The sequence below is a fragment of the Cavia porcellus genome, unplaced genomic scaffold (genome assembly GCF_034190915.1).
Source record: "Cavia porcellus strain 051 isolate PalLab524CR breed Dunkin Hartley unplaced genomic scaffold, mCavPor4.1 scaffold_7, whole genome shotgun sequence".
Taxonomy (NCBI): domain Eukaryota; kingdom Metazoa; phylum Chordata; class Mammalia; order Rodentia; family Caviidae; genus Cavia; species Cavia porcellus.
Genome location: NW_026947490.1, coordinates 30,926,221 through 30,946,698, shown reverse-complemented (window position 1 = coordinate 30,946,698; position 20,478 = coordinate 30,926,221). Strand labels below are relative to the sequence as shown.

Here is a 20,478-nt window from a genome sequence, read left to right as displayed (position 1 = left end):
CAGTAATGCTCACTTCTAGGAATGACTGTATGAGTACTCATTCCTTTTCAAATCTATTAAAGAGTATTATCCATAGATCTTCCTTGAAATTCCTATAGGACTCCACAGTGAATCCACCAGTTCCCCAGGTTTATCTTTGTTGATAGATTTTCTATTATTGCTTCAATTTCATTGCCTAATACTGTATTTTCAGAGCTTTTAAGTCTTGGTTCATTTCTGGTTATTCTAATGAATCCAGATATCTTTATATTTAATGATAGAGTATTAATATGTCTGTGCAACTATATTGCTTGCTGGATCAGTCAGTATTCATTTCATGATGTTAGTTCCAGGACACGTGGTAACTTGGCACTCATGATTAAGAATTTAACCCCAAATAATTGTGTTTGTTAAAAGATTGATACAGTTGCTACAGACATAAGGGTTTGCTACAAAATTCTAAGGGTATACCCTATAATTCATTTGCAGAAGCCTTCAAAAACTCTAACCAATATTGAATATGTCACTGACAGGTGGCATATAACTAGATGCTGAGTAAATGATATCAGTGACAGAGAAAACCCTGTTGCCCACCAATTTCCTATGTGTCCACTTAGAAGTAGAATCTTTTCTGGATGCTAGGCAAATGGGCCAGAATAGTATACTCAAGGAATATATGACTTCCAAATTTTTCTTATAATTTCATCAAATTTCATGCCTCTTCTTGGTTGTGTGAGAGACCACAAGCAAAAGTCTTATGCTTTATCTTAAAAAGGATATCTTGATATGTTGTTCTTCCCTGATTCCTATTAATTCCACTGAGTTAGAAGGCATCTATAGTTTTGTGTTGTTTCCCATCCTTTGACACAACAGTATTACCCAAAAATCTAAAAGAGTTGCTGTATTTTTTTCACTACCTGTGTGAAATCTGCAGTGTCATCACTGAAGTAGGTCAGAAGTGTAACTTCTGGAGGGAAGCAGTGACCAATATCCCTGAGAAGATATTTGCATGATATATATCTAAAATAAAATATACAAAGAAAAAATCAACCACTTAAAAACTAATCACTCAACTAGAAAATGTGCAAAAGGGCCAAAGCTCGGTAGTAACTTAGTATGCACAAGATCCTTGATTTGATCTCCAGTTCTTAAACAAGGATCAATGGGCAAAAGATGTGAGTAGCTATTTCAAATATAAATATATGTGGGTATCAAATGAGTATAAAAGAATACTGGGCTATGTTAATCATTAGTAAGATGTAAAAATGAAAACAAAAATCCAAATAATCTCAATGGTAAGAATTGAAAGAAGTAACCATACTGGATTCATCAGTGATGAACTTTTATAATCAAAGATAGGTAACAAAATGAATAAAGTAAAAATTGTACAAAAAATGAAGTAAGCATTCATTATTAATACAGCTACAGTTATACTAACAGATATCTTTCCAAATCAGGCAATTTATTCCACATTTTTTCAGAGGTTTTAGAGTGACAGTATTTTTTTCTGTGTTATTTTACACTGTATGTTATTCTTTTTCATTAGCAATATTCTAAGCAAGCAGACTGACATATTAACAAATCTCACTCAGAGAATGAGGTGTTTGAATTTGCACTGTCATGGTTTACTTGATGTTCTGAAACAACTGAAATGATTTACCTTTCATTCTCATTTTCTCTTGAGAAAGAGGAAGAAGTTGCATGGTGCCCACTGGTAAATCAGATGGATGAGGAAACACTTTAACATTTTTATGAATATTTCTGTTGGATGGTACGTGACAGCAGCATTTACTATAAGTCAGATCAGATCTCATGCTGCTTACTCACAAGTTGTGTTACAATTATTCACAATTGATTAATTGTTTTTCCTTTAACCTGGGGAACAGAACAAGTACCTAACCTATATTCACAGATTCTTGGTGATCTATCAAGCGCTGACTGAAAGTTTTCAGAACAATATAATTACACATAAACTGGTTTATTCCAGTATGCCAGAAGTATCATTTGTGATACAAAGCACTGAATAAAAGTCCAATTTTAGTTGGTAAAATGAAAAAAGCCTATGATGATTTGATATATATGATTGCAAAAGTCTGCAATGCCTGGGGACAACCTGGATTCCTCATATATCTCCAAATTCATGGTGCTCAGTAAAAGAGCTACACTTGTCCTACTGGGAATTGTCTGCTGCTCTTAGTGGTATTTTAGATCATACTTCTACAACTGGAAAAATTACAGTTGTACAACTGGTTGAGTCTTGCACTCAAAATAACATATATATGGTGTTACATATTCCTGAGAGTTGGAAAGAAAACCCTCAAACGAATCAGTACTTGAAAGAATTATCTTATTTGTTATTGTTAACCCTGGATTGGTGTATTTTTCTGTTTCATACAGCTTAACATTTTTGAAGGATGTCCACAATCTCTTCTAATATATGGTAGGCCAAAAGTAATTTTTATTTTTAAACATTTTGTGTAAAGTAAAAATATTGTTTAATTTGTTAGAATTTAAATTGATTGTATAAGATCCCAAAACCCCAGGTATAAAATGAAAACTAGTACATTATCTTCATATTTAAATTTGAGATAAAATGTGGATAGCAATACTGTAGTGAGAGTGATTTTTTCCTTTTAGTGAGTTTGTATGGTCATCTACAACTTTAGATTTGTTTTTCCTTTTTGAGACAGAATATTGCTATGCAACATAGACTGGCCTTGGTTCTCTTTGTAAGCAGCGTGGTCTCAAACTTGCAATGATCCTCCTGCTTCAGCTTCCTGAGTACTGGAATTACAGGAATGGACCACCATGCCTCTCAACTTTAGACAGTTTAAACTGAGGTTTACATACTTATAATAACTCTTACATAAGAGTCACTTCTGATGATGCTGGTAGAGCAGCCCAATGTGTTTAATTGTGTCTGATTAAAAATGTTAAGTGGTCCTCTAAATATGTGCTTGATCATATGTGTGATGAAATGAGTCAGAAAAGCATAAAATCATATAAATACATATGAAATCATATATGTGATTTCCAGAAAGTTTATTTCTCCAGCATAATAATTAAAATGAACAAAATTTTTATTGTATGAATTTAGGTTCAGCACATGATGCCTTGACATGCATGTTCATAATCAAGGAACTAATGTAGAAAAGCAAAGCAGCATTCTTCATTTCATATAGCAAGGATTTGGTTTTTGGTGATGAGGGTACTGTGATAGTACCATAATGTATTATTCTTAATTCACAAGTATATATTACTAAGGACCAAAACTGTAGTTCTCACATCATCTTTATATTTAAAGAAAATGGAGCATTTAAATGCAGAAAAAAATGATGAAATGTCAATGCATTTATGAAAAACTTGTTTTACATTTTAAATCAGATGTCTACATTGTACTGAAATCCCATGTGAAAAAAAATCCTCCAACTTGAAGAATATAAACTGACCCTATGATAGTAAACCTTTAATAAATTCCAAGATTAAGAAATGCTTTCACATCCATACCTCAGAGTCTCTTTCTTTCTCTCAGTTCAGTCTTGCTTGTATATCTGTTCTCTGTCTTTGATTTTTCTATGCTAATTAATATAAAGGTAGTTATGCTATTCTGTTTATTTTCTTCCAACTTCTCAATTGCTTTCACCTAAATCAAATTTCCATTTCACAGTTTTTCATAGTTTTTTTCCTTTTCTGCTTATTTATTTATAAACTTTTTATTAAGTTATGAATTATGCTTGTGTAAACACAATATAAAATATCAACAGTTCTTTGTGTCGCTTAGCATATTCTTCTATCTCTTCAAAGTAATGCTGTTTCCAATATATTCTTAATTATTCTCTGATCTTACTTTTATTAGATAACAGAAACTGTTTTCATTAAATCACTGAAATTTCTTAGTTTTACAATCAAATGATTCTATTAATTCCTTATTGTATAAGGCATTGATTTTTGTATGTGGTACTAAAATTTGTTTTTCTTGTGTATCTTCCCTCTCTTATATTGTCAAAACTCTGTTTTTCATTTTCCCCTAATTTTTAAGATAAGTCTGTTCATTAGTTTTATGGCAAATATTTTGCCTCTGTTTTGTTAAACACGTTAAGGTTCCAATAAGAAGTGATTTTCTTAAATGGAGATTTACTTACAGAAAATAGAGAGGATAGAGAAATCAGCTTGAAATATGGGCAGGAAAATAAGAAACAAGGCAGCAAATGAACAACCAATTTATGACCCAACACTATCTTCTTAAAGATTACCCCATTACTATTATTCTTAGATGGGGCAATTAACATCAACAATGGTATTTCTGTGGACACAAATTGAATGTGCTGGAGTCTTATTATTGTATTGGCTGCCTCTTATCTTTCATCTCTGAACCTTTCTTTAACTCTCTTTATATGAAAAATCCTTTTTATATTGTTTATCTGGTAAAATCTGGATTAAAGCATCTTTCTTTAAGTGAGAAGTGCATGGTAAAATGAGTTTCTACCCATTTTGGCTTCTCAAGTGTATGATATCCCTTTCCAGCCAAAAGTTTCATGTGGTAGAAAGGGTTTCTGTTGTGCCTAATAAGTGATTTATGCCCATGTTATAATATCTGTAACGTAACCTTCTCCAGATCATTTCTTCTCTGATCTTCTTCTTTGTATACCTTTACTGATGGACAGATTACCAAAAAAATGTGCCTCCATGTACTCCAAAGACACCCATGTTATGCTGTTAGCATCTAGTAGTTTAACACATTTGACATGCTTGTAGTGATGTTCCTTCTACAGATTAACAATAAACTGAAGTTTCAGCTACATTCTTGTTATACACAGTACAGTCACCAAGGAACATTAGTCTCCTTCACTGGCTGACCTTTAATACTTCTTAAGAATCAAATCATAGCGACTCTTCATTGTCCTGATTTTTGACACTGTTACAATACATATGGAGTATGCACCACACTTATGCATATTACATACTCAGAACATTCTAGTAGTATAACTTATTACACAAATATAAGACTATCTCTCTCTCTCTCTGCATGTATAATACAATCTTTCTCCTTTATAGTTAGTGCAACCTCAAAATATTTTCTCTTAGTGGCAGTGATTTATGATCACTATGTAGCTATATAAAAACCTTGCTTTACCTAGTCATTATGACTAATAGACTATGCATCAATCTATTAGTTTTATCATTTGTAGGTGGCTTCTTCATGCCTTAATTCATGGTAGTTTTTTATTCATATTAACATTCTGTAATTCCCACATCACATATGACCTTTATTGTGATGTTATACCATTGTTTAAGATTTCTTGTACAGATTCTGCTCTTAATTATCTACTTGCTTTTACTTTCTCTGATTCAATTCAGGTATTCACAATTTTGATGGTTCTTGTCTCTTATACACTTATTCTACTCACTGTTTTAAAAAAGAAGTCTCTCAAAGGCATAAGGAAACCCTTCGCCACCTGCAGAGCCCATCTCTTGTCTGTGTCTTTATACTATGGCCCTCTTGTCTTCATATACGTGCACCCAGCATCTTCACAAGTAGATGATCAGGATATGATCTTCTCTCTGTTTTACAGCATCACAAACTCTGTATTAAATCCATTTTACTACCGTTTGAGAAATAAACAATACATAGATTCACTGAGAAAGATGTTAAAGACAAATGCTTATGTCACATATTAATATCTACTCTCTTTTACCTAATGAAAGATAAAAATGCACATTTTCAGTATTTTTCACAGATTTTTGTGGTTATAGTTCTATAATATTAATGACTTAAGTGTATATGTCTTATGTTCTGAAAACATTTGCATCCTTCACTCATAAAGTTTTAATATATTATTCATGTCATACAAGAAAATTTAAAGCTGAAAAGAAGTAAAACAATTTACAATTTGTGTTCTTGCATTATTTATATATTGATCAATAAACTACATTGTTCTAAATGATATGAGTATGTCAAGTTAATACAAATAATAACAAGGTGTAGTTTGGACTCATATCTCATTTATGTTTCTGTGGCTTGAAATTTGTTTATGAGTAAAAAAAGTGCTGTGTTACTGCTGGTCATAAAAAGGTCTTTCATTCTACTTTTTTGCAGGGGAAATGGTGAGTTCCATATCTTGGAATTATTCAACTCATATATGTTAGAGAAATATCATCTAAGCTTTGAATACTCAAGAGTAAGATGGAAGCTGAAACACTGAGGTCAAGACTTAGAGTAAAAGTTGTTCTTAAATTGGTGTTCAAGTAAACAAAAGAGGTGTGCTGATTTGTATTCACTTTCTTTAAAGCTGCCTTGATTAGTTTCTGGGCAATGTAAAAATCCGCACTAATTCAGAAAACTAGTGATGACGTTAAAATAATGGATGAACATTGGAACCAGTGGCAGAGTAGGAAATTTTCATCTTCCCTAAGTGTAAACAAAACTAAAAAGATTAACATCCAAAATTATTGCTCACATGAGGTGCTTTAAATTGATATTAACAAAGTACAAATTGTTGAACTCTGATGTAATGAAGTACTATCTAACTTGGGGCTGGAAAAAAAACTTTGAAAGTTGGGTTTCCTTGCTCTTCAGATTCTCAAAGTAAAATGTGTAATCATGCTCCAGGTTTCCCTTTGCCATTTTCTCTCACAACTTATCTTAGACAAAAAGCCAAATATGGAGGCCACTTACACTATCATAGTGAAATTCCACATTTTTTCTTGTGATACTACTGGTTCCCTCACCCTAAAAATTACTTTTTTGTACAGAATTCTAGCTAATATATACTCAATTCTGCTTATACTTTCATTCCTCTGCCTTACTAAACTTTGCTATAACATGTTTCTTCATATACAGACTTTAGATTCATTCATAGACCAATTTAATAACATTGGGTTGTCATTTCTAGATCTAGGTCACAGTGTTCTGTAGGGTCACAGTTCTGTAGACAAATAGAATAGGGACTTCATTATGTCTTCTAACTTATCTTTTTTTTAAAAATGAAAAAAATAAAAATGATGTTAGAGAATTTCAAATGAGAATAATCAGAGATTACAATGGCTAATACATTATGTATTATTTCAAAGTAGTTGCTCAGATTACAAAATATAGGCATAAAAAAGATAAACAATGAAAGGCCAAACCCTTCCTTTTGATGAACTAATAAAGATTATTATTTGTTTTTCTTTTCAGCAGTTTCTTCCCCTTTCACTTTTACAATATCTATTAGGCATTTACTCTTCCAGTTTTTTACACTAGTGAGACAATATGATGTTTACACAGCAAGACTGACTTATTTGCCTTATGAGTATGGTCTCAAGTTGCATTGATTTATCTATAAAACCTCAAATTCCCCTGGGAGGTAATCTATAGACAAAAGGTAAAGGAATAGAGGGAAAAAATGGATTAAAAAAAGACACCAAATGTCCTTAGGACTTGCACCAAGGGAGTAGAAAAAGAGCTAACAGGCAGGACACAGAGAGAAAGCCAAGTACAAAAATGGTAAACTGCCCCTCTGTCCAACAGAATATAGGTGAAGCAAATGGGGGTGGGGGCAGTGAGTTAAGTTTAAGACAAAATATATTCACACCTTCCATATACATATGCATTCACTCTAGGTTCACTATATTCATGTCCAGTCTAGTGTCACTATATACATTTCATCATTATAGACTACAGTAGACATCCATACTCCCTCTTACTAACTCTTTGTTAATAATGAATAAGGTATCCCTTTGCCAATAAGTGGCCCAATCCAAAAATAAAGTCCTAAAGGTCAAGGACAATCAAACAGACACAAAGAAGATGAAAAATGCCATTATGCAGAGGTGTCCAAAAGCCTATCCAGTTATAGGAATTTCTGTGTCTGGTGGTGACTCCACCCAATAAAAGTATCCAGGAACATAGGAGTGATGATTCTCCCATTTTTGGAGCCCCTACTCTGAATGTTTCTTATCAAGGTAGTTAGCTATCTTCTCCATCTACTCGTTCCCTCTTCAAAAATAAAGTATCTTTCTTTCATTAAATTTTGTCACTCTAATTTTTTATGTATTTTACCATCACGGGGGGTTGTCAGGACAGCAAATTTGGGTTGCTCATTCTCTGGATTCAATACTTTTATGGCATAATTATGTAGATCAGCATAAATTGATATGGATATCAAGTATGTCCAGATTATCCAATTTATATGTCATTGTTCATATATTTGTATAAATACACATATATTTATATATAGGTATAATTTTCACCCTGTTTATGCTCATACTGGCATTATTTGTGGCTTATAACAATATCTTTGTTGGGTGGTGTGGTTTGAAATTGAATCTTTCTGTATTTCAGCTTAGCCTTGAAGTTACAGTGATCCTCTTGCCTCAGTCTTCTGAATGCTCAGATTATAGATATGCCCCACCATGCAATTTTAGCTATTAAAATTTTAGTTGTAAAACACTTATGATGATTTAAAGTTTATGATTTTATAAATCTGTGATGACTGGAGACATCTCATTCATGTCCACATTCACAGTGTCCCATTCTTTGATGCAGTGGTCATTTGTATCATTTTATAATCTCCAATGTGATAATTTCTGCTCTGCTGTTTTTTATTTCCTTCCTTGTACAACCTTTTGGCCTAGTCTGATCTTTTTCAAAGTTTGAGTTTCACCATTAAATTGTTTATGTGTACTTGTTCTGTTTTCCTGATACAAGTAAATTTCCTTCTTAAGACTACTTTCATTCTATCCCATAAACTCTTGTATGTTGTATTCTTGTTAACATTCAACTGTAAAAACTCTTTTGTCGTGGATTTCCAATTTCATTACACTATTGTCTGAAAATATGTGTGGGATATTTCTTTTGTCATGGATTTCCAATTTCATTACACTATTGTCTGATAATATGCATGGGATAAGTTGGTTCCTTTGCATTTACAAAAGGTTTATCTATGAGCAACTATATGATATATTTTGGAGAATGTCCCATGTGCAGCTGAGTAGAATATGTATGCTGATGCTAAGAGGTCAAACATTCTGCAGATCTACTAAGTCCATTTGTTCAAAACTTTGGTTCAGATTTTTTCTGGTTTAGTTGATCTGTCTTTTTGTGAGAGTTGTTTACTGAAATACCACAACACAATTGTATTAAACATTATTTGATTTTTCAGATTAGTTCTTTTATATCATTGTGTGTACTGGTTATATATTTGTTGCATATATATTTATGATTTTTATCTCTGCCTTTTGGATTGTTCCCTTTATGAAGACATATTGACCCTATCTCTCCTAATCAGTCTTGGCTTGAAATTCTGTCTGAAAATTCAATAGGTTTGAGTTTCACCCTGCTTTTTCTGGGTTCCTGTTACATGGCATACTGTTTTCTATAATTTGAATTTCAGTCTATGAATCTACATTTTTAGTTAAATGTGTTTTTGTATGCATCATATTTTTGGATCTTGCTTTTTGATCCATTCTGCTAGTTTGTGTCTTTTGATTGGTGAATTGAGATCATTAACATTGATGGTTAGAACTGATATGTATTGACTTGTCCCTGTCATGTTATTTTCCTGTTGTTGGCTCACCCTTTTTTCCCACTCTGTTTATCTGCTGGGTTCATAGAGTTGTAGTACATTTTATTTCTTTTAAGAAGTTCCTTCAAAATCTTTTTGAGAGCTGATTTGGTGGTTATAAATTTCCTCAGATATTCTTTATCTTGGAAGTGTGTTACTTCTGCATCAGTTTTGAAAGACAGTTTTTCAGGGTATATCAGTCTGGGTTGAAGGTGGTTTTCCTTTCGAACTTTGTATACTTCACTCCAAGCTTTCCTTGACTTGAAGGTTTGTGTTGAGCAGTCAGCTGTTATTGTGATGCTTTCCTTTATAGGCTATTTTTCTATTCCCTGACAGGTTTTTGGATTCTATTTTTGTTTTGCATTTTTGGATTCTTGAGTACAATATGCCTTACTTTAGATTGTTTTCTATCATAATTAACTGGAGTTCCTATTATCTCAATAATCTGTATGTTCAATTTTTTCTTTATCCACAAAGTTTTCTGCCATGGTGTCTGTAAACAGTTTCATAGAAATCATTTGTGTTACCTCCTGCTTTTTTCATAGACTCCAATCAGTATTAAATTATTTTTGTCTCATCTAGCAGCCGCTAGGTTGCTTTGTTGTAGTCCCTTGATATTTATGAAACAGCAAGCCTGTCCTCTATATCTTAGATCCTGTCATTACATTGGCTTAGTTTGCTGTGTGTACTTTCAATAGAATTTTTATTCTCCTGAATATCTGCTTTAATCTACTTTATGAATTCCACTTCTTTCCTATGCTGTTCATTCATGAATTCCATAATTTTCTTAGGCTCATATATTTTTAATCTGTATCTATTCAAGAATCACTAAGAATCATCTTTAATGTAGACACTATCTCTGCAGTCACCTGAGCAACCATTTCTGGTTTGATTTTTTCCCAGATCCTTTTTCAATTGCTCTGCTGTAGCCACTTCAGAAAGATCACTTACAGGGCTTTCAGATTTTTCCACATCATTGCCCCCTGGCTTTGCCTTTGGGGAACTCAGTGTGTGTGGCTGCATCTTGTTTAAGTATCTTCTTCTTTTTCTTTCCTTTTCTTAGTTTAATTTCTGGAATAATGTTTATAAATTGCCTAGAGTAGGTTGCTTTATTGCTAGTATTGAAGACAATTAGTAAATGGCTACTTTTCTGGGGTATCTTCTGGTGTAGCTGGTTTTGGGGTTTTGAGTCTGTTGAGAGTCGTACCTTTTGAATTTGTTGGCAATGAGAAGTTGTTGCTTCTTTGGCACTCTGTCACAGTATTTTCTATGACCTTAGTCAATCTCATTCATAGAATGAGGAGGAACAGCTGTTTATAACAATTATGTCACTTTTGGCTATAATGGTATAAAAAGCCTCACACACAGTGTAGAAAATGACAAACTTAGCAAATCATTAATTTGATACTTTTAACAATATGAACCAGATGTTTGGTTACATAATAAAATTTGAACAAACCAGAAAATTACATGCAGTATACAAGTCCTTAATATGTCAGTCTTGTCCTCAAGGTTAATTTTTATTATGCATTAAGGAAAAAAATAGAGAAGTGGAAAAAAGGAAGAGATTACAAGTAAGGGTGGAGGACAAAGGGTATCACACTAACTTTGGCAAACTGGTGCAGAATACTGGAAGGAACAAGAAGAGAGAGGTAAAAAGAACAGAACAGAACCATAACCACAAACAGGCTATAAACCACATCCCTACTCATAAATATAAGATCAAACAATAAAAATAAAATAAAATTTAATTTAATTTAAATAAAATTGCATTAAAATTCAAAAAACAGAAACAATCCCACCACAACAAAACACAAACAAGAAAGAGTGAAGAAAAAGTCCACTTCCAGGTTTCCATGACAATCTGTTCCAGCAAGCCTGCAGTAGCTTATTAGTGAGGCAGTGGATAATCTCATCAAACCTGCACTTTCTGGTTAAAATGAGATTCATTCCACCTGCTGCTGTCCAAGCATATTCTGAGAGTCTAGCCCAGCTGGAAGCCACTAGATAGAAACACCAGCAGTTTTGAAATTGATCTCAGCTGGTCCATCTCAAAGATGGCTCTGGGCCAATTGCTCTCTTCTGTGGGAGGATTAAGCCCTCTGCACTCATTGCCAGCCAGTGCAGTCCTTCAGGTCCACTGTTCCCCTCCACTGCTGCATCTCTCTGTAGGCCTCTGGGGTCACCAGCATATCAACATGTGTCTGCATGTTTGAACCACTCCCTTTGTGCAGTGAGTTACATCTCAGGGAAAAGATATCACCAGGTATCTTTTTCTTCCTTATTGAAGTTTCTCTTCAATATCTCCATGGGCTTAAATTCATGCTTCAGATTCTTCCTGTTTCCAGATGACTCACTTTCCTTCTTTCTGTCTTCCTCACATTACTATATTCCAGTGTCTAGATGGTGACTCTCCAAGAGGCTCTTTGTCTGCTGATTTCTTCTTGACCACCTTGGTCTCCCATGTCTTCTCTGTTTTAAAACTTTTATTAGATGTTGTACAAGAAATATGGATTACATTTGAATACACACAAAAATAGAAACTGTGCTCCAGTCATTTGGAGTATACTCTTTCATTCTCTTTTCCACTATGTTAATGTATTCCCAATATACTTTCAATTATTTTGTGATCCTAATTTATTACATGATAAAATTGCTCTCAGTAAAGTGACTAAAATTTTCTGAATTCCTACAATCAGATAACTTAATTTGTCATCTTATTAGACTATTTATTTTGGTTCTTGGTAACATGTCTTACTGTGGTATGCTTGAGTATCTTCCCTCTTCTTATGTCCCATAAAAGTTTAAGGATTTTGTTTTCTATTTCTGTGAAGAATTTTTTGTATTTTCATTGGGATTGTATTATATCTGAATTTCATGACATTTTAATTCTTTCAACCAGTAAATCTAGGTCTCTAATCACCTTTCATATCATCACCAAAATCTCCCATATGTTCTGTACTTTTCACTGTTGAGATTGTTGTTTGCAAGTTACAATTAATCCCAAATATTTGTTTAGACTATTGTAAGTAAAATTATTTTCTTGATTTGTTTCTCAACACATTTGTTACTGGTGTGCAAAAGAATTTTTATGTTTGTCTGTTAATTTATATTCCACATTATTACTCAGTTCATTAAGTTATCCCTTTGAAAATGTCTTCATATTTTGAGACATACTAAATTATATCAACTATAAATAGGGATAAATTGGTTTCCTCCTTTCCTGTTTGGATGCTTATTACTTCTTTGTCTTGCCTAATTGTTTTGGCTAGGTGTTCCAGGCCATTCATAAATACCTATAGTGAAGGTGATAGTCATTTTGCTGCACATACTGGTGTCAGGGCTTCCAGTTTCTCTCCATTTAGCTATTCTCCATTTAGCTCCATTAGGCTATTGGATTATTATATAGTTAATCTTTATTGTGTTGAAGTATGTTGTTTCTTACATAAAGCTTTTAATATTTTTCAAAAAAAGAAACAGAGAACTTCATGAATATTTTTTCTGAAAAAATTGTTGTTATGATGTGATTTTTATCTTTCCTTCTGTTGGTATAATGAATTATATTTACTGATTTGTGTTTGTTGAACCTCCTTCATGTAGTATAAATAAATTCTCCTTGACCACAATTTATAATTATTAGCTGTACACTTGGAGCCAGTTTATTTTTATTATATTTAGAATTTTTACATAAGTGTTCATCAGAGATATTATTTTGTAGTATTATTTATTCATAACATTCTGATCTCATTTTGGTACACATGTAAATTTGGCATCTTAGTGTGTTTTTGGAAGAGATTCCTGCCTTTCAAAATTTGTAGTAGTTTAATTACTTGCCCTAACTTTTCTTCGAATGTTATAAAGTTGATCTGATAGATCAACTTGTTCTTCCCTTTTTTTAAATTTTATTTAAAAGGAAAAAGAGAAAAAACAAAATAAAACAAAACAAAATGGTGTAAGGGTACGAGTAATACAGAACTACAAAAAAATAGTAAGAAATCATCAGTTAATAGATTACACATTATCATCTTAGAGATAGTTGCTCAAGTCACAGTATCAAAGCATACAACGCAATTGTTCTTCACTTTTAATATTAGATCAAAAATGTCTTTCAGTTCTCACACTGAAAAGTGGGACTAAGTCAAAGTTGTGGGTCACTGAGGGCACAGAATGTAAGGGATTATTTTTGTTGTCTTGGCTCCTCTCTACCCTCTCTCCTTCTTGACTGACCTAAGATAAGATGAACTGTTACCCTCTACCTTGGCCCTTCCACCATGTTTTCTGATCTTGGAGTCAGCCAAATCTGAACTGTTGAAGAAACTGTGAGCCCAGTAAAATTCTGTACAGATTTAGACAGATTTGAACAGATTAGCTTTTAAGAAGCTTACTTCAAATTGTGATTGTTGCATCATGTCTCAACAACAGGAAAGCAACTATTACATGGCCTTCATTTTTGAAAAACCTCATAGTAGATTAAGTATTATTATTACTCATTGCCCTGTTCAATTTTTGTATGTATTCAAGTTATAATTTTGATTGGTTCTATGTATTTTAAATTTATTAATTTCTGAATTTTTAAACTTATTGGCACCTAGTTTTTAAAAGTAGTTTTAATGATTCTTCTTGTTTCTGTGATATCCGTTGAGTATTAACTTTTTATATACGATTTATTTAATTGAATTTTTCTCTTATTCTAGTTAAAGTTTTATCTTTTCAAACAGCCAGTTTTGTGATTACTTGATATTTGTATCATTTCCATATATCCTAATTCACTACTCATCTGTTTATCATTTCTTTCCATATTTTGGTATAGTTTGTTCTTTCTTTACTAGTTTCTTTGGATGTTTCTTTAAATTATTTTAAAGTTTTCTCTTATTTTGGATGTAGAAATTTATTTCTATAAATTGTAATACTGCTCCTTCAGGACTCACTAAATTCTGGATCACAAAATTTTCTATTGCAATTTCTGCTCTCACCTGAAATGCCCTGAATATAATGTTTATTGTCTGCATTTCTGTCATCATCTTGACCTTTGGTTTTTGACAAGAATCATGAATCCGGCTCTACCTAGAGTATTTTTGAATGCATCTGAAAACATTTCTGGACTCCTTCCACAAGACTGCTTCAAATCCTTCTAAACTACTAGGCCAGATACAGTCACAACAACAATGCTACTTTTGGTAGAAATTTTTTTAACAGTAATAAATTTTGTTGACACTGAAATATAATACCTGACACACAAAGCATAAAGGAAAAGTGACTTAATTTAGTTCATGTTTAAGGTATCCCACTATATGGGCACGAGGGACCAAGACAACAACATTGTGAAAGGAGGGCATGATAGCAAACATGCTTAGGTTCATAGTTGTGAGAAGCAGAGCAGGGAAATAGTGCCAGTGGGAAACAGGTGACAGACCACATATGCCACTCAAGGTCAGCCATTTGTGACAGGCTCTATAACCAGCATTGTACTCTAATAACCTAAATGTTACTTAATCAAGTGAAGTTGATATATCAGTGTTAATGGTGACAGTATATTTTTATGTGAAGTTTCCATTTTTTTCATATAGAATAAGGCTTTCCTCTTTGCTGCAAATTAGTTATACAGAGTGTAGGTTACATTTTGGTATTGTTGTACATGTATATAACATATTTTTTCATTACAATCTTCCTTTATCTTCCTGTCTCTAAAATCCCTTCTCTAATCATATTTCTTAGACTTTCACATTATCGCTTTCTCTTTTTAAAAAATTACTTTTCATTCTTCATGTGAGATAAAATATGGAATATTTGCATTTCTGAATTAGACTTATTTCACCAAATTGGAGTTTTCCAGTTTCATTCTTATGCAAATGACAATGCAAACATTTATCCAGTATTGTCAATTTCTTCCCTAATAACCTTGTAATTCTATTTTAGAGATATTTTCCTTCCACAAATTTTATTTATAAAGCATTTTATTAATTTTAAAGTGACTATCAATGACATGATTTTATTCATTTCTTTCCCGATAAATTTGTTATTGGGATATAGAAAACCCATTAATATTGAATATCACTTTTTTGGTCTTGTCAATTTCCTGAATTTCTAAGGAGATTTAAACATTTTGAGCTCTACATTTTTAGGTGTTTTATTGAAGAATTCTTTTTTTTTTTTTTTTTTTTTGCCTTTTTCGTTTTTATGGGTACCAGGGATTGAACTCACAACTACCTGCTTGCAAGGCAGGCACTTATGCCGCTGAGCTAAATCTCCAGCCCCTTATTGAAGAATTCTATTGTCTGTGAAAAGAGATTATTTGATTTCTTCCTTGCCAGTTTGCAACTAATTGTTTTGTTTCTTTTGTGTAATTGCTCTAAAATTTAAGGTATATAAGAAATAGACATGATAACAAAGGATATTATTAACTTTTTCCCAATTTAATTGGAAAAAGTTTGTTTTTACCCTTTCAGTATTGTATACATAGAGAGTAAATTCAAATTTCATTAGACATTTTTATCAGTCCCTTAAGACATCAGATTATGCCATCCCAGGTGGACCAAGTCCATTAGCTTTCTTCAGGAGTAAATAATAGGACAGAAAAAAAACAAGGTTTTTATGAAAATTATATTCTTTACTTCTGTTACCCAGTCAACTAGTATTTATGTCCTTTTACTAAACTATTACATGTTCATTAAGCCTTTGGTAACAAAAGTAGTCATAGTTTGTTATTTGGTGTAAGAACAAACGGATCTATACCAGCGTTCTCCCTGGACTGAATTATGCAAGTTTTCCTCTGAATATAATAACAGATCATGATGACACAAAAAGATGACCAAAGGAATCTCTTATATCCTAGAATTTTCTTTCATACCTCAATTGTGGACAAACGCTCCAGTTTCTTTTAGTATCTAGATAAAAATTTATCAAAAGCAGAATATCCTAACTTTTTGGGATCATTTGGAGAAAGAAAGAGCTCAAAATAGTAAGTAGTGGTTTTAGATTCCAGTTCAGGATATTTGTGTTTATCCTGGTAGAAACATTCCTTCTGGAACCATGTCATCTAAACCAACAGAACATGAATTTATGGAGACAGAAAAGAACAGTTTTACTAAAGGGTCTCTCACTGTCGTGAATGGTCCAATTTTTGTTGTCTGACTTGGATCCTTGTGATGAGTAAAATAGCACCATTTATTTGGTACTAACTCATAACCTATAAAACCTTTTGTAGAATCTTTTTTTTGTCTTTTTCATTTTTATCGGTACCAGGATCGAACTCACGACCGCCTGCTTGCAAGGCAGGTGCTTATGCTGCTGAGCTAAATTTCTAGCCCCACTTTTGTAGAATCTTGTGCTATACTATCAATGAATCACTACCTAGCTTTTTCTGTACTTGGGTCTTCATAAGGTCACTCCTCTCTTCCATCAAACTGACTTCTTCAAAATTATGGAAAGTAGTAATTCACAGGTAGGAGCTAATTTTTGTATGTCATTTGCTGTGATTTTTTTATATGAAAGCAATTAAATTTCAAAATCAAAATGGATAATTTATTGGTTAGAAATTTAGCATTTTATAATTTTTGTATGAAGGTATAGCAAGTCTGTATTTATGTGTCATAGTCAATTATTTGTCACTCTATCAAACATATGAGACAGGGTAACTTTATTTTCTTCTCCAGTTTGGAAACCTAAAGAGTCCAAAATCAGCTATTCCTATGTGTGTGTTATGAAGACTTGGTTGGACCCATGTTGCAGTGGATCTTCAAAAATGCAGAACCAAAGTGTTACAGTATCATCAGAGCATCTACCAAGATTCCAGACAAACCAACAGGAGGCCAGGTTGAAGTTTGAATGCCAGCTAGGAATGCCTGATGGGTGGTGTCTAGCAGAGTTACTGAGGTCAGGTCTCCACATCAGCTGTGTTCTCCACTGGGCTCCCTGACCCCTGGCTTCAGTGCCACCAAAGCTCCAGCGAGTCGTGGCAGTGAGTTCAGGCAGCTCCAGGGAGAGCACTGTGGCTGCTAATCTTAGCTGCTCAAAAGGTAGCCCCGGACCATTCCTTTGACCAGCTCTTTTCCCTTTAGTTTCTTCCTCAGTAGAGAGGACCCATATCCTTGTCTGCTCGTCTCCAGGATGTTTTATTCTGCCATCTGAATTGTTTCTCTCAGGGAGGCTCTGTATTTTGCTGCTTACTGACCTGCCATCTTTAGCTCCTCCCCTGTTGTTTCAAATATATCAAATGCACTACAGTTTTGTGGCATTTATGTAATTAAATTTTAGATGTCATGAAAAACTCCCATAATTTATAGTTATTCTGACTTAAGGTCTAAGGAGCTTTTTCATAAAGACCATACTGAACCGTTGTGGTAACACACTTCTGTAATACCAACACTGAGGGAGACTGAGGAAAAGGAATCACAAATTCAAGGCTTAGGCACTTTAGTGAGACCATGTATCAGAATAAGAAGATGTGAGAGTTTGCCAGTGATAGAGTGCCCTAATTTCAGCTCTGAGTACCTTAAAACAAAACAAAACAAGATGATATTGTTTATGATACAATCCTACTGTGATTCTTAGGTCCCAAACTGACCACGATACTACTACTAGCATTATCTTCAACTTCAGAGTTCTCAAATGTAAATTTTTTTCATTTAATAGGGAAATTCATGGTTGTAAAAATTGTATAATCATATTTAATGCATAATGTATCTGTCTAAATGAGTACATCATGGAGCTACACCTGTGAGTCTTACCCCTGAAAAAATAGCTCAAATCAAGTGTCACATTTTAATTATAAGTTCAGAGGTAATTCACTCAATTTTTGCCACATGCTATTTAAAGGCATGTGAAAACAGTCACATGCTGCAGAACAGTGTCTGGTATATAGGTTAGCCTCTTCTAAAATTAGAAAGATTAATGTTACAACAGAGAACATTAGAATAAGATGAAATGCTAGTTCAATCATACTTCTCAAAATTCAGCACTCACACAAACATCAAATGAGGAGAAATAAAATTAACCATAAAATATGATATCATGTTCAAATTCAAATGCTACTTTAGAAATAGTTCTTTACATTTCATTGTCAAAGTAGATCTTGATAATACAAGGAATTAGCTTCCATGTACAAGTTTTGGCATCGAGCTTCTCAGTCCTATAGGACTACTACAGGTATTCTTCCTGTCTTGGAACTGAGCAGGAGCCTGGATGAGTCAACAGAGAAAACAAGGAAAACCACAGGTCAGAGCACCAGCAGAAATATGTCCGGGTACTTCTGTTGCTATGTAGCTTCTCTTGTTGATTCTCTCATTGCTGTATATGGGGGAAATGTTTTACTGCGTAACTAAGAACTTTTTAAATTAGCATTTCAATTATTTGACACCAAATGGGTGCTTTGAATGTGCTAAAACTCTGAAATATTTATTACCTTAAGTAGTTGATATGGTCTGTTGATTTATGTATACTATTAATTAGATTAACACATTCTTTCCTTATATATCTCATAGAGATAAGTGTCATTCCAAAAAAGGCCAATGTAAGAAATGAATTAGACAAATGTAATCTAATGAATTCTTACTGTAGTTCTTTCACAGAACTGCATGGACATGGTCAATGACCTGGCCCACTCAGTTGCTTCAGAACAGCAAAGAGTAAATGCTAGATTAATCCCAAATTACATATCTGCAGTATGTTCCTTTAATACTTTTAAGTACTTTATAATAGTTGCATCTGTTATTCCAATTAGTTTTTAACTGATTGCTTTATAGACAAACTTACACAAGCATTTAAAGCCATTGGGGAGTCGCAGCTTCAGAACCTGTTTTTGCTATGTAGGGATATTACTGGCTATGGGGTCCCAAATTGCACCTCTGAGGAAGAAAACATAAGCGCTTAGGCAGGAATTAAGCCATGATTCAGGCATAGTACTGGTCTTAGGTGATTTCATGAAGAAAATTGATAATAACTTTGACTGAAGGCAAATCACTTAGCTTTCCATACCATGTACCATGTAAGTTGGATGTAAGTCATAGCTAAAAATGTAATACTTTCTCTCTGGACTAGTAGAATAGGTATTCATCAGAGAACAAAGACTTTTAATTTGTTGAACATAGAATGGAAAACTGGAAAACATAACTCCTTCAATGCCTTCGGGGTGACAATAAACTTATACCAACCACTGTAATCCCCTGTTTTCAGACGTTTGTGTTTTACCTGCGAGGGAGACAGCACTGTGCAATTGCCATTGAACATGGTAACTGCTGCTCTCAAGGAACCAACTTTAAGCTGAGTTCACAACAATGTCTTTGAGGGTCTTCTACTGTTCTATATGAATGTCAACTTCTTGAAGGTGTGGCATGCCATAGAAAAAGTAGAACCTATAAACACACATGCTGGAGCATTTCTCAACTTTATAAAAGAATAGCCTCGATCTATAGTGATGATACCTATGATCTCACACCAGAGGACTAATTAAACTTCAGGTGCTCAAAGCTGGAAGGAACTATGGTACTGCCAGAAGGAAGTGGGAACAAAATTGAACTTCACGTAGTTATGTTCACTTCAGTCTGAATTGCTGTCCATTTTAGTATGGAAAGGGCCCAATAAAACTAACATCATCAAGTGACATTACTGTTTTTTGAAGGGACGAAATGAGGCCTTTGTTACTGGTAAGTCTGCCAGCAGAAGTAGCAGTTTTATCAGGTTTAAGTTCAAACATATTCTCTGCTTTCTGTTGATGAACGTATTAGGCCTCTTCTCGGTTTAACTATTATGGGTTTTGCTATTGTGAACATGGGTAGGCCTGGATCATTCCAGTACCATGTCTTTAATTCTTTGGGGAAAGACAAAGGCTCTGGAAGAACTGGATCAAGCAGAATTTCTATTTTAAGTTTTATAGAAATCTCCATACTGATTTCCATAGTGGACATGTACCAACAAAGAAGTGGTCCTTTCCACACACAGCCTTACCAACATTTACTAT

At 33.5% G+C, this 20,478-nt stretch overlaps 1 pseudogene; it reads left to right on the top strand.

Moving 5' to 3' along the window:
• LOC106026635 (olfactory receptor 5H18-like) overlaps positions 1-5,658 on the top strand; it is a 44,393-nt pseudogene extending 38,735 nt beyond the window's left edge.
• Positions 5,659-20,478: the final 14,820 nt, after the last annotated feature.